The 16,148-nt window shown below is 37.4% G+C and overlaps 1 protein-coding gene across 1 annotated transcript in view; it reads left to right on the top strand.

The window, feature by feature from the left end:
• The first annotated feature begins 550 nt into the window (after positions 1-550).
• LOC121645304 (netrin-G1-like) overlaps positions 551-16,148 on the top strand; it is a 109,342-nt gene continuing 93,744 nt past the window's right edge. The window contains exon 1 of the mRNA XM_041993754.1: positions 551-614. The gene's annotated coding sequence lies outside the window, so the exon portion shown is untranslated. The remainder of the gene's footprint in view (positions 615-16,148) is intronic.

Here is a 16,148-nt window from a genome sequence, read left to right as displayed (position 1 = left end):
ACACTCATGTTTGGGTTTGCCGTCCCAACAGCATGACGCAAGTGTGCACCAAGTAATCTGCATCCAGTTCAGATTCGAATCGAGAACTTAACAGATCTGTAAGAAAGAAACAAATCCATGAATTATTAACATCAGAACGTTCCGCTTAGTGTTTTGTCTTTGTACTCGTTGTTTATGTTTTTATATTTTTGCTCAAAGCGACCTGTAACCGTTGCTACGCAACCAAGAGAAACCTTTTTATGCCCAGCACGAGATATATTCCAACTTGCTAAATTTTTCATTACTTTTCGTTTTTGAGAATGAACTTTGGAAAACCAGTCCGGAGTTCAGTCTTCAGCAGAGCCCATTTCCAGCGAGTGTTTGATCAATAACTCTACGGACATATTAAGAAAAAGGCTCCTGTTGTGGTTCCCAAGCCGGAAAACACATTTTTCACACCAGCAATCATCACCGTTGCCAGGGGAAAACTGAAGACCTCTGTTCGCCTGGGAAGCCGAACCTCGACTGGTTCCGGGACGGGCTGCCCTCTTTCTGCGCTTCATCTCGGACATCAGGGACCCAACCACCTCAACATCCAGTCTGACGCTGCTCAAAGACCCTACCCTCTGCTCTCAGTAAGACCGAACCGAGACCCCCTGGTTAGCTGGTGTCTTTTAAACGCTAAACTTTGTTCCTTTTTCACTCCAAAGCTCATTTAGTTATTCCTTTTAATTTCAATTGATTACTCTAAATTGCTTTACCAAATTCCCATTTACTCCGTTATGTTCAGACCGAAGATTAACTAGATAATGCTCATTAGTTAGTTAATTTTCCCATATTCGAAACTGCATAAGATCCAAATATTAGTTTCCTTATAATCTTTGATTTAATTTGATTGCATTCTTCAGCCTTGTTTATTTTTGTTCTCCTGCTTCATTCCCACTGTTCATTTTAAGCTGGTTCACCCTCCTGGTGCAACAGATGGCCGGCAGAGTCTTTAAAGCGATATTGATAATTTCATAATTTCTGACATTGATTTTTCTTTGCAGTTAATTGATTATTGGTGGTTAATAAATTGTTTACATTATTGCAATTTAGAATCGTTTCCGTGGTTATTTGGATTGAATCAAGGTCCCTTCAGACGTTGAATTTACCACTTCAGATATGAGAATTAGACTGGATCAAAATCAATAATTTATTAAAAGACCCATTCATGGTTTTCTCTTCTGGGCCGTGGATTAATTAATCAGTTATACAGAAGAGTGGTGCCCTTTTTTCGAGAAAATCTACTATTTCTAAGGCTTCATAAAGTCATATTAATTTCAATATTAATATCTGTCTTTATACCTAGGCATTACGCTACATATTTGTACATGCAAGTGAATGTGAGCGTGAGTGGTTGGTTGTTTCTTTGTGTTAGACTGGCGACCTGTCCAGGGTGTAACCTGCCTCTTGCCTGCTAGTTGCTGGGATAGGATCCAGTTTCCCCATGACCCTAAACTGGACTAAGTGGTGTAGAAAATGGATGTATAAACTAGTATGACAGTACTGTATGTAAGGGGTTTCTGAGATGTCAGATGTAATAATATGTGATCTCTCAATCTGAAACAAAAAGAAAAAAAAAAGTTGTACATAATGCAATTTGTCTCATCTCATAAATAGTAACTGCCACTATTTTTTCAGCCAGAAGAAGATGAAGATGTAACTAGAAGAGAAAACAATGGGATTGTTTCAGGGATCACGAGCTCGGGTCCTCTTGGGCCAGTGTCCTGAAAATTTCAGATGTTTCCCTTTTGTAACTCACCAAATTGAAATGAAATGGTTCTCCAACAGCTTACTGTCAAGTTCTGCACCAGCCTTTTAATGATGTGTTAATTTGAGTCAGGTGTGTTACAGCAGGGAAACATTTAAAACCTGCGGGACAATGCCTCAAGACGTCTGAAGTTGGCAACCCCTGGATTATGCTAATAAATGAGCAAAAGCCAAATTACAATTGAATCTCAAATTAAGGGGAAAAAAACACAAATAAGCAAATTATCCAAAGCTAGAGAATCTTGAACAGACAACATTAAATGATGTTGAAAGAGTTCTGCAGTTTGTACTGTCATGTAATTTTTGCCAGTCATTGTTAAAGTCGGCTTGAATCAATCTATCTTTTGCTCCCTGTTTTTGTTTAGTTCCAGCTTATCAGTAAACCCTGTATTAATAATTGGGGAAAAGTAGTGAATGAAAATGCATATTGTGGTTTTCCAAAATTTTGGCTACAGTTGATAAATCATTTGGAAGGAAGCTAAGAAGGATTGCTTATTCATATGCATGCAACCCACTACTACCCATCCGTGCTGGCATCCGTTTTAGTACTAAGTTAGGTCTTGTTTTATCAATGAGTTATTATTATTATTATTAGTAGTAGTAGTAGTAGTAGTAGTAGTAGTAATAGTAACAACTTCTTATTTCTGTTTGTCTGGATTTTTCTTGAGGGACTGTACTGCTTAAATTATCTTTATGCCAATCTACTGGTTATTGTCAAAGTTATATTAATAACAAAGCTGAGACATTCTGTATAAATCTTAGCCAAATATTTTGGCAGAACCTTTGTAGCGCAGCACTGACTTCAACAGTCAGTCACTCTTTATATTGAAGCAGTTATGTTTTGCTATGCTTGGTTCCCTGGAGACTTTCGAGACATCTTCAAAAGAACACCTGCCTATATCAGTGTGCTTGACCTATTTCCCCAGCTTCTTTGCACTATCCCTCCCTCTGTTTGGCTCGGGCTACAGAGGACAGGTAATCCCATTGACACTGGCAGAGACTGATGTAGTGCACCTGTGATCTGGTTATCTTGTGTATCTCGATCATGGATAAAACTGGCAGCAAACCAGTAAGGTTCTTGTAAGAGTTTCAGGGTTTTCATAGATCTTTAGAGTTCAAATAAATGAGCATTAAATAAGATGTTATGAAGGGAATAGCATTGCATGGCAGAGTTCAGTGATGCTGGGGATAATGGGTTCGGCCCTGCTAAGTGTGCGGTGAATGTTAAACTGATGAAAGCTACTTAAATTCAAGGTAAAAGAAAAAAAAAGAAGAAAAAAAGCAGTGCAAGCATTTATGAAAAGAAAAGAGATGAAGAGATTGTGTTTAAACATTAGTGACTCAAAATAGATAGTGCTACTTTTTTTTCTTTGGTAATCATTTAAACACAAGTAAAATAGTGAAATCAAGCCTCCGTACTGTGAACTAGTTCTACAAAAAGCAATACCTGAAAATCTGGTGGCTTGGAGCTGCTGCATTATGAAAACCAAGATGAGCAATGAAAATATAAAAGTATTCTGAGCTTGGTCAAGACAGCTAAACATAAACATAATGAAATATTAATAGAGGATGTGACTAACGGGACTGAAAACAAAGGTGTCCGCTGGTGTCTTGGCGTCAGTCTGAGCTGCAGAAGGGCATATGGAAGATTTGAGTGAAGGATTTAGAGGGCCGGCAGTAAAGGAGTGAATGGAGATGCAGATCACTGCTGGGCAACAACTTCTTAACTCATTTTTTTCTTACTCATTTTATAACATAATGTGCACTTTGTTTTATCACAGAAGCGAAACTCGATCCTTGCATGAGTTGTTCACTCATTCAATTAATCGATTTTGCTTTCATCAGCCACTTTTTCCTGCATGCAGTCTCTATCCAGTACAGTCTTTCCACAGATCTGACTTCTCTGTGGGCTCTTGATGGTAGTTGAACAGTCATAGCAAGACCCAGCAGGTATTTAGGCTTTCAACAGCACAGGATAATGTGCATCAAGTGTACCAAGATGAAAATGTAGCTGCTCATACTTCCCTAATTCATTTAGCAAAGCCTAAGGAGGTTGCACACTGGGTCTGCAAAAGCCATCAGCTGGTGGAGAGACTTCAGAAGGGAGTACAGCAAACAAACTGCTCAAGTGCTGAGAAAGGATATGTTTTAATCCTCTGTCACAATAGCTGCCACCCACCAGATGAGGATTGAAAAGTTACATACTGCCTTTCCTCAAGTACAGGCCAGGGTCTTTTTTTTAAAAAAAACTGCTTACGCTGCATTCTATCTGAACTGGAGTTGATTATGTTTCTGTTTGAAATGAGACAACCAGTAAAATTGTTGTGCTTACTCACCAGGCTACCTATTATCAGCAATTTAAGATGATGAAAATAGATGACTCTCAATTTTCTGAGATATTTTCTAAAATAACTTTGACAGAGCTATGTGTGAAACTTATTAAAAAAAAAAAAAAAAGACTCTCCAATCAAAAATTTATCATTGTTGTTGTCACTACTGTCTGTAATACAGCACATTATGTATGTGGAAATTTAAGCATTACTTCACTAAACTGTTACGACTAGACTTGTTACAACATCCTGCCCCATATCAAAAATAAATGCCCGCTGAATTTTACTGAATTGTTGCACTCCTGTTCTTAGAAGAGGTTTTTTTTTGTTTGTTTGTTTGTTTTTTTTTTTGTTGTTGTTGTTGTTGTCTTTTCCATGCATTTCATATGCAAAAGCATAACAGTCTGAAGTGGTTCAGAATTGTTCATTCAAATTGTACTGTTTAAGGATATGTTGTTATAATACATGCCTGATTTAATATCAAAATTAAAAAATGCATGATTATGTATTTCCTTTCATTAAAAGAAAAATGTGAAAATTTAACTTTTTTTCAACTATGGCACACTACAACTGATAAACATTAGGGGACAATGAACATATTTATATAAAGACAGTATGTATTCTGCACACCTTCCCCATCCAGAACACAGTAAAGAATGGCCGAATTGTTGATAGATCTCAGTACAATCAAATCCATCTGTTTCATTGCTGTTGGTGTTTACTGTTACTGGTTTGGAAGCTTTAAAATTGATTTTTTTTCTCTACTACAGGCTAGCAACCTGCCTCTTTGTTCTAGGGTTGTGCAAGAGATGCTCATCTTTCTTGCTCAGGAAACCAGGGCAACCACCTTTTGACAACTCACTAGACTCTGCTGGCTTATGGAGTCAGACAGCGAACACATGCATACAGACAAAGACACACAGCAACACACATTGTAGGGAGTGATAAACATCTAAGAGGAGGAAGAACACATTCACATACTGTATAGGATGAAAAACACACACATGCACAGACATGCCAGCAGGGGGATGCTGATGAAAGCATAAACAAATTTGTTGTAGATGAAAGTCTGGATTTAGTGTTTGTTAAATAATGGTGCTGTCATAATCCTATCAGCTTCAAAAGTTCCTTCCATGTCATTGTCATTGAATCACTCTACCATTTAAAATTCTACAAATTTTTAGCATTCTGGTGTTTATTAAAATTTAATTGAAGCAGTTCACTCAGATCTATTTGAGCTGCAAAGAAAGAGAAATGTCAACTGGAAAGTATTTTTTTTATGAATTCACACCCTCACACCAAATTTCCTCTCGTGGCAACAGAGGTAGCGAGGCTTGTCTTTGACTGATGTGCAGCGGCACAGGTTGTCTTCAGCTGAGATGAGGACTGCAGAGGGTTTTGACAGTGTTCACTCCAAATATCCTGCTCCGAGAGGAACTGATCAGAATAGACGCCTCTCCCGGCACAGCTAAGCGAGCTCCTCATCACAGTCTGTCACCACTGTCAAAAAGTGGGGACTGCAGTTGGATGCTCACTTTGCAACAAGGCAGTGGCCTATAACATCTTGTTAAACTCTCAAATATGTCATTTTCTTTTTTTTTTCTCTCTCTCTCTCTCTCTCTCTTCTTTTGGGGCATGTTTTAAATATATATTAACACAAAACACAAGTTTAAGGGAACTGGAAATGCTTTGAAATACAACCACAAATAGGGCGAGTTAAATTTAAATTGAAGTATTGATCCTCATTTCAGCAGCAATAGAAATACTACCACACGTCACGTTTATTTATCCTAACTCACCCACTCAGAAAATTGCAAGTTAATTTGTATTTATTGTAAAATGAAAAATCATATTACAGCTTGGGTTTTCACAATTTCACCTAATATAGAACATTTTATCATGTCCAAAAGCACTTATGATAAAAATATCACTGCAATGCCACAAGATGATATAAAAAAAAGGAATATTGATTTGAACTAATTCTTTTCTGATCTGATCTCAGCTTCCTTTTTTTTTTTTTTTTTTTGTTAGCTGAGATCAGATATTATCATAAAATTATAATAAATACAATATTGATCTTTCATCCTTGTCATTTTAATCAGTACTGTCTATTTTGTTCTGCTTCACTTTTGTGCTTTGATTAAATAGAGACTGAAAGCTTTACAGCTACAACTGTATCATTCTAACAAGAAATTCATATTCATTCTAATTTTTTTTGACTATATATATATATATATATATTTTTTTTTTCCTCTTCTTTTTAAGGAAAAACAGAAACTTTGTTTCACTTGTGCTTTATGTCATCTTCATTTATTCTTCACCAGTAACATATTTACACATCTTAACTAAAAAGGCCTTGTGGCTGCAGAAATATACTTATTTCATTACGGGTGTGCAATTTCCGAGCAAAGACCTAAAAACAATAAGCACAGGCCTCAAAGGGTTGACTAGTACCCTTACAAGTATTTGGCAGGTATTTTATAAATTTTGCCACATTAAATTCTTTTTCAAATTAACAGACCTTTAAAGTGCACTACAGGACTTTTGCCATTTTCTCAGCCCCTTGTTGATGATTAATTTGTCATCCATCCTGCACTGTGAGCTCTCTTCAAACAGTAAGTCAGTCTTTTATTGACTCTACACGCAGTGTACAAAGTGAAACTTGACTGCAACGTCACATGGTGTTGTATGCCACATGAACTATGACTTGTGTTTTAGTTTTCTAAACTATTAAGTAATATATTGTTATAATCCTAACAGGTTTAATCATACATCCTTTATTTATAGAGCACTTTAAAAACATTAATGCTGACCAAAGTGCTGTACAATATAAATAAACTTCAAAGAAACATAGGTCAGAAGTAAAACTAGGATGGTAATAAAGACACAAGTAAAAAAAAAAAAAGCTAAACAGAAAAAGCAAAAACAAGCAGCAATTTAAAGAATGGGGATTACCAATGGAAAAACAACTAAATCAAGAAACTAAATGGTCAAGGACTGCAATGATCAAAGGTTGGGGCTGGATTATATGTCATGTTATAATCAGTGTTTTTTTTTATGGAAATCAGGGAAATAAAGCTATTCAACGCTTCACAAAAAAAAAGCAAAAAAATAATAACGGAAAAAAGAAAAAGACTGCAACCAAATTGATAGGATTACACTGCTTGTTTCCCTTTTCTTCTTTCTTTTTTTCAAAATTAGTTTCAATATTTTATCTTGGTCAGACTCCCTGAAGATTATCTTTATTTGTTTTTTTTTTATATATATATCTGAAACTGTGGAGTGGCAGTCTTTTGTGGATTCATTTTACTGTTCTTTTGTTACCAAGAGGCAGAAGTTAACTAACAAAGCACATGCAGAATTTCTACTGGAAGCTCTGATATGAATTACCTCTCAGCTTTCATTTACAGCAATAGATGCTGTGAATTTGTGAAAATTAGGGAGGGCAGAGCAAGTACTTTAGATAATCGATCCTTGTTGTAATCTCATTAAAAGAGAAAGAGATGAGCACTGGGCTATTTGCATGTCTTCTCTGCATTAGAGATATTTATTACTTGACTTTTTTGGTGCTTTCCTCATCAGCGTCTTGATTTGGCTTCTCCTTCTGGGCTGCTGTGCAGGATGGCCAGAAAGTGCTCCCATCAACACTCAGGTGAAGTGAAAACTCAAACTGACGGAGGTTTCCCTAGTGACTCGGCAACATGGCTAATGGCCTTGCCCAGGGCCTACCCACGCATAACTTGTCGATACAATTCTCTTCCGCTTTTCCCACTTGCCAGTTCCCATCTGGAGCCAATTCATGAACTGTGATGGTGTGTACCTTTCCCACGAGGTCACCTCCTGTCTTTAAATAACACTTCAACATAGTCCTCCTCTCCACATTCCTCGTGTTCCACTCTCCATTCGCTCCACTAATCTTTACTGAGTTCATTGTGACAGCCCAACCACTGCAATGCATTACAGTGAGAAAAAACGCTCCTCCTACTATAGGAGCTTTAAAGTAGATGTAAGAAAGTAATAACAATGTTCCTAAGGGGTCAAAACACCCCATTACAAAACAGTTTTTTTTTTTTTTTTTTGTGTAATTTATTTATTCAAAATGACAACATATTTAGAGACAATATTAAGGAAATAGTTACAAAGGCAGAAAAATACAAAGCCTACTATATAAAAATCTGTTATATAGTTGAAATGCACATGGCCACTTTGCAAAACTGAGGACTAATATTTGCAAGAATATTTATTTAATCCAAATCAAATGTTTAAACTTTTCATGGGTGGGATTGACATTAAAGAAAAAAAGTGAAAGAACTGTAAAAGCCAAGGATCTCAAACCGCTGGGTGTTGCATGCAACCCCTCTGCTATTCACTCCTATTTAAGGGTTTGTGGACAAATCATCAGTGTCAAAGGTAAAGACAGAGCCATGGAAACTGGATGTGATGATGCATTTTGCAAGATGGGACACCTGAAATGTCAAAATGTTGCAAGATGTATGTAAGGTATAAGTAAGGAAAACATTCAGTTTACATACTTTTTTCATCCTTGTTGTAAAACATTATGCATCAGTGTTGCTATTACATTCTGTATTAGGAAATCAGGTTGCCAGGGCTCAGCCCAGCACATTCAGTAGATGCTATTAAAGTCTCTGAAATCAATTAGATCAATCTCAGTTGTATATCATCTCTTTGTGACCACCGTTATTTTGTTGTTAATGGGTTTTGAGCTTCAGTTTCTGTATTTAAAGTCCCTCTCACACCTCATTACTGGGAGGTTTTTCTCACTCTTGACTAAAATAACTTAATGTAACAATAACTTATCTTTAACTCATTAATTTTAACCATGGCATCCACCACCCCTTGCTCAGGATAGGGGACTGAATCAGAAAGAAACTTTGATGCAATCCGTGGGTTTTCCTTACCTAGGCTTATTTATTTGTTATTTTTTTTTTAAATTGTCTTGTATGAACACAGTTAAAATAAAATGGACTAATGTGGATTTGTTTGAATTGGATTGAAATTATTTGAGTTGAACTTATTATGTTTTCAGTGCCTTGAGATGTCTTTCTTGTGATTTGGTGCTATTGTACAAATTGAATTGTATTGAATTGAACTGAATTGTATTGAATTGAACTGAATTGAATTGAATTGAATTGAATTGAATTGAACTGAATTGAATTGAATTGAATTGAATTGAATTGAATTGAATCTTGGCGAGTAAGACTATTTTTTTTGCTAGTTTATTGATGTGCATGATGTTAATAATTTCCATTCAAATATCATTATCATTGGAAAAAAACAAACAGCTTTTCTGTTACAGACTATTATTGCTCCCAATTTATCGCAGCTATTTCAAAATACCTAGACATCCCATTCACTCACACTCTCTTAGGAAGCATTCACACTAGCCTTTATTATCAAACCTTAGATTGTTTGCTCAGAAAGTCTGGTTCATTTGGAAAGGTGTAAATGTGCAACTGAACTCTGATGCGTGTTACGGCTACTGCCAATTGCTGGCAGCTGTAGCTTGTTGCTGCCATTAATTGCCTGTGTGGAGGCTCTGTTTGGAGTGGCTGGAGCCGGCACACCTCAATCTCCTCCCTTCTGACTGGTTAACCATCGGACCAATCAGGCTGCAGCTTGGAAGAAGCTCGTGCTGAAAAGGCTGCAGCAGAAGCCAGTCAGGGGGGGGAGAGCCAGAATGGCTCAGGCTGCGTTCCCTCCCATGTTGTGCACTGGGTGTGTGTTGTGGTGTTTAAGTTTAATTGTGGTTAGTTCTGTGTTGGGCTAGGTTAGCTTGTTATGTTGTGACGACGGTCACCTTAGTTTATGGATCTGCTGCTTTTTGTTTGGTTTTTAGTTTCACCACCGAGTGGCTGTTGTGTTTCGTTTGCACTCGGTGTGTGTTTGGTATAGGGTTTTGTTTGTTTCTTTCAGCAGGTCCGCTAACCCCAGCACTTGTTTACTTTGTGTATTTTCCGTTACAGGTTTCATTCACCGTTCACGAGTTTTAATAAAATGTGCTTATTTTAAATTAACCATCTGTCCACAACGTTTTTATTCTTTGTTACACCCTTCCTCATACCCCTGAAAGGTGGGTCGTAACAATGCGTATCAAATAAGTAAACTCTGTCTAATTGTAGTCTGGTTCATTTCAAGTGAACGAAATGGGGGAAGTGGATTATAACCAATGTGGTGGAAACTGAAGTTGCCCTAAAGATGTGCAAGATTTCCCGTTTGTTGTTTGTCTTGTTATTTGCTTTAGTAATTTTTGATGCAGTCTGATGAGTGCGGTGGACTATTAGGTATGAAAACAGCATAAGTATTGGACAGACTTCACCACTTTTTATGATCCAATTTTAACAATTCTAAAATTTTCATTTAATATGTAGCATATGCTCTTCTTTTCTTTTCTTTTTTTTTTTTTTTTTTTGGTCAGTATTACTATGGGCTCTTAATGAAACCCAGATTAAATTGCTGATTCATCAGAACGCAAAAATGTATCTCAGGAGGAAGGGCAGTCATCTTCCAACCGGAAATGGATTTTTAAATGGTCAGCTTGACCCCCCTCAAAGCACTTTACACTACATATCACATTCACACACACATTCACCCACACACTCATACCCCAATAGGCCCATCGGGAGGCCATGTGGGTGGGGTTAAGTGTCTTGCCCAAGGACACTTCGGCATGTAGCCAGTGGAAGCCTGGAATCAATCCTCCTACCTTCTGGTTGGAAGATGACTGCCCTTCCTCCTGAGCTACAGCCACAAATTTTTGCTTTCTGATGAAGCAGAAATTTAATCTGGCTTTCATTAAGAGCCCATAGTAGAGTTTTACTCATCTCATTTAGAAGCAGCTTAACTTGTGATCCACCAAAAAATTTTGTGAGCTGCCACAAGTCAAGTGCTGAACAGCAGGAGGCTGTCAGACAGCCAGGCTGAGGAGGTTATGGTTTCTACACACCCAGTCAAAGTGCATATTCATTCACGCCGCTCCGCTCTGGTTCAGTGCTGAACTGTTCAACTGTGTCTCCAGGGTGAGCGTCAGACCGGCATAATTTCAAGGCCATGTACTGTTACTCTCATTGCTATTCTGAGCCATATTTACCTGTTTAGCTGAATGAAGAAAAACTAGTTTAGGTGTTCGATCAATTTAACAATAACAACTTTATATTTTGTATTAGAGTCTCTCACAACGGTGTGTAACTTTTTACTGCATCATGAATAATTCATGGACAACATCTCTGACCAACTCTGTAACCTTTTCAGGTTTGAGAAGCCTGAATTTATGCAAGTAATAGGCAGAAAACACACCCTACACAGGTTGCCAAATCACCCCAAGGCTGAAACACAAAGGACTCCCAACTAAACTGAAAAAGTGGAGAGAAACTAATATATTCCATTGTTGAAAATACAAGAAAATATCTGTAAACTGGTCAACACTTGAGCATTTTTTGAGGGGGTGTGTTAGGTGGTTTGGTGTAATGTGGCTCATTCCGTTCAGTCTTGTATTGCCTAAGCTTAGCTTCATGAAAATGTGCAGGTTCTGCTTCATCCAATAGATAGAAACTCAAGCATATGGGAATTGTCTAGTATAAGAGCAATAATTCTCATTTCAATGAATTTGTGAAGTAGTAGGGTGGCAAGACAGTTCAAAAGACCTTCAAGTCAGCTCTAAATCTGGGTTACATTGCACATTCATAAATTCTGCCTTTATACGTGGTGCCTTGTGCTGCAATACTGATAAAAGTAACTAAAAACATTCTGGAATTGAGTGGGTGCATTAAATCTGGACTGATTTACAAGTTTTGACAATTAGTACTCTAAATGCCTCACTTTGTGTGTGTGTGTGTGTGTGTGTGTGTGTGTGTGTGTGTGTGTGTGTGTGTGTGTGTGTGTGTGTGTGTGTGTGTGTGTGTGTGTGTGTGTGTCTTTCATCAATTGATTTTGGATATTTTACATTACTGGTGCAATTTTTTTGTGAATGGGCATTGGGTTTGACCACAGTAAGAGTAACAGCAGCAGCTATAAGATGTAGCTAATGAGGATCCACATTAATAAACAATAATAAACAATTTTAAAAAAATAATAAAAAAAAAAGAGTGTTTTCTCGTCACACATTATCATGTTGGTGGCTTAGAACTGTTAAACACAAAATTAAATAGCTGCATGTTTTGTTCAAAATGGTTATTTGTGGATTTTCCGTCTCTTCTTGTATGTCACACAACTTTCTATCAATTTAAAAAGGTCTACTAAGTTGCAAAGCCCAGATTCCACACAAAGGATTTCCACTCTTCCCTGCAGACTCCACTATTCCTGAGCTACCCTAAATGCCTGGTTTATTAACCATGCTCCCTTTGATTAATAACATCACCATGAAACATATTTGCATAATGCCTGCCTTGTGGCTAGTCTGCCACTCCCCAAACTTCAAAATGTGCCGCTGTGTTTCTCAGGAAGGGGGCCTTAAAGGACACATTACAACCAAAAGCATCTAGGACTTAAACAGCCAGGGGCTTTCTTTTCAAGGAGCTAAAAGATTACTATGTTTCGTCACTGGGTTTTTTGCATTCCTACGGACATCTAACGTACAGGGTACATTAGGCAAATTAAGTCCATTGAGGTGTAAATCATCTCTCCCAAGGTGGTCAAACTGGTCAGCAGTCTACACAGTTAAACCAGGATGTACACCTCTGCTTCAATAACTCCAAATATGTTAATTTTCAACACCTCAACAGACTCAGCATGTTTTTATTTGGGCATTATAATAATTATTATGAAATACTCAATGATTAACATTGATGTCCTTGAGACGCTCCTTTTTTTACCCCTGTTTTCGCGTGTGTTTTTCATGGTTGTGGTACCATTTGGGTCTTGTTGGCCACTCAAAGCCGTTTTACACTACAGCACATCCATCCAATCAGAAATACACTCCTATGGCATATCCTAGTCTATCTTGTACAGTTTTAGTCTGTGCAACGCTTTTTGTTATTAAATGTCATGTTCTGATGTTTCTTGAGTCCATTCTAGTTTTTGATGTCATGTTTCTTTCTCCTTGTAGTTAGTTAGTGTCATTTTAGTTACATCCTTGCTTTATTTCTTCATTGTTTACAGCTTGTGTAACTTACATTTTCATTTTGTAAAGGTGTTTTTGTTCTTTAGCTCCACCATGTTCCTGTTACTGTTTCATATGTTTTTAATTTCCTAGAAACTCCCTTAGTAATCTGGTTGGTTTCCCAGCTATGGCCCTTGTTGGGGTTTTATGGGTTTATGGTTCATAATAAAATATTTAACTATGACATCCGCTTGAAATCCTTCATCTATTTAACCATGGATTGTGACAAAAGCTTATAACACATTTTACAAGCTATGGTGACTACTGAATATGAGCTCACTGAGACAGAAATGCTGATATAAAATGTGAGGGAAACTCAACCAGAGACAAACACCCTGAAAATCCCAGATAAAATCAGGGCATGTTTGGCAAAAAGGTATGTTCCTTCTAGTTCCTGCACTGGTAATGCATGGAGCCTGAGGAAAGGGCCTCCCAAAAGAGCCTGGGGCCTCATTAAGTAACCATTTTTACAAACAAATTTCTCTCAAGTCCTTCTTACAAACTTTTTTTTTTTTTTTTTTTTTACAAAAACTTTTATAAAGTCAGAAAATTTGTAAAGCCACTACATACACAGGAAGCATATTGATTTCCTCACTTTCTCTTTACATACTTTTACTGAACCTGTATGTGGAAATTGTCACAGAAGAATTTGAAAGACATTGAAGATAAACCAAGACTTCATATAAGAAAAACTGTGAATGTGTTTTACTTTATGGAAAAGAGAATGGTTGTTTTTATGTAGTTTCTTGTGTGTGCAGAGTTTATTCAGGTATAAACCGATGATTTGTTGGGCAGCCATCTTTACAGGGTGAAGTCTGGGGTTGATGAGTTTGCCCCGACTTTCCGAGTCAGATATCCAACTTCAAGGGGCGTTCGTGTTGTATTTCAGACTGGGAACTTGGAAAGTCAGACTTCCAAATACATATTGAATGAATGAAGCTGAGAAAGCCTCAGCATACATCTTCTCTGAGCTACCTAAGCACTGATTTTGTCATCTGACTGAATAACATTGATTCATGGTAAGGAAACAAGTTTTAGGCTTTGTGGCTGTGATTCTCACCATTACTAATGATACAATGACAATTGGAAAATTATTTTTTGTGACTTAAACTTTTATGTTTATTTGCTTTAAAATAGGCCCTGATATCCACCGTTCTTTTCTTTGATCCCGAAAAATGACTGAAGACACAACCACCATCTGGGGCACTGAAAAAGGGGGGTAAAGGAGAAGGATTCTAGGAGTCCATGATTGACAGGGGCCCAGAAGGGCCCTCAGTGTGATTGTAATACTAACAAAAATATCTATTACTCAATGATAAACTTACAATCACACAAACATTTTAGTTACAATGCAATGGTATCACTAAGTTTCTTTGTTTTGGAAACATTTATGAACACCCACCCCCCCTCTATATTTCTCTTAAATGGTTCAGTCCACCTGCTCTTTCAGCTGTAGAGCCAGGGCTACAGACATCCAATCAGAGAAATATTTACATTTATATATCAGAAGACTAACTAGCAACAACCATATAGCATCATATATGTTTGCATATAAACATATGAAGCAAAATTCTGTTTAGACAGATAAGAAAATGGACTATTTGTATGGATTCTGACCAATTTCTGACTCTGGACAAGGGTGTGTGTCATTTACTTTGTTTTGACGTTTTTTCGACATTGATTTAAGTTTCCACTGGAGGTAAAAGTGAGGATCCTTCTGTATGTATCATTACAGCCCTCCTGTCCAGTTACCAGGTAACCTTTAAAGTGAACAACCAAATGCATAACTGGCAGTGTTTTCAAATAGAGGCTAAATGAAAGCATGAAACTTTATTCATGTTTTTAAAAAGTGTTGCATCTCCCACTTTAATGTGCAACAAATATAAAGATTCTGTTTTCAACATGGTTGATCTGAAACATTATTACCCAGCTGGTCATTATACCCTTGATACCCTTGACTCAAAGATCAGCTCAGCAGATGGCGAGAGGACATCAATCTGAGACTTAATGGACATTACTCGAGGACCGTAATTTCACAAGACATTTCCTCAAAATCATCGCATTTTCCATTTCCTTCTGCCATACATACAAAGTGTGTGTGTTTGTGGGTGTGGGTCACTACATCAAATACAAAATCCCACATCTTTCATATCAGCAAGTCTCTCCCCATTGCAGAGCATACTGTGCCTGACGCACACAAACCATCAGGGAAATGTGTTTTTTCCCCATGTTTTTTTCTCTCTCTCTCTCTTTTAGAAGAAGTGGTGACAACACACAGCATATCACACAAGACTTAACTCGTGCGTTGCTCTGAAATCCCAGGCATCTGTCTCTCACACCCACAAGTCTCTTCTTGGCCCACAGGTCTCCTCCACATCACCCTCTCGCAGGCAGCAAACGCCACCCACCAGCTATTCCAGCTGCCAAACCGTAGGTATTGGAGAGCAAACAGGCAGGTGTATGGCATGCTACAACACCTTGAAGGTGGAGCACATTCTCACAGACATATTGATGGCATAACATGGACAGATGTTAGGCCTAAGTCTTATCTGTAAAAGATAATATTATTAATGGGACCATGAGATGACCATTAACAATCGACTAAAAAGTGAATAAAAAGCATCCCAATTACTCAGTTTAGGAAAGATCAAAGTTATGCTAACTAACTTTTTTTTTTCCATTTTATACACTTATGACACAGTCTCAACTATCAAGTGATGTGATTCTAGCTGCAGAAATTCAACCAATGATTTAGACAAATAAAAGAAAAAAAATCTGCCTTTTAGATTAACTGGGACCACTGACTGAAAGTAGAACAAAGAAGAAGAGCTTACATGTGTTAAATCAATCTGCAAAAGTTGTGTTACTGAAATCAGAGAGCTAATTTTTTTCTTTAGAAGTTTTCTCCCTGG

Source organism: Melanotaenia boesemani, chromosome 8, assembly GCF_017639745.1.
Source record: "Melanotaenia boesemani isolate fMelBoe1 chromosome 8, fMelBoe1.pri, whole genome shotgun sequence".
NCBI lineage: Eukaryota > Metazoa > Chordata > Actinopteri > Atheriniformes > Melanotaeniidae > Melanotaenia > Melanotaenia boesemani.
Note: the sequence above shows the minus strand (reverse complement) of the source record. Positions and strands in the feature narration are given on the sequence as shown.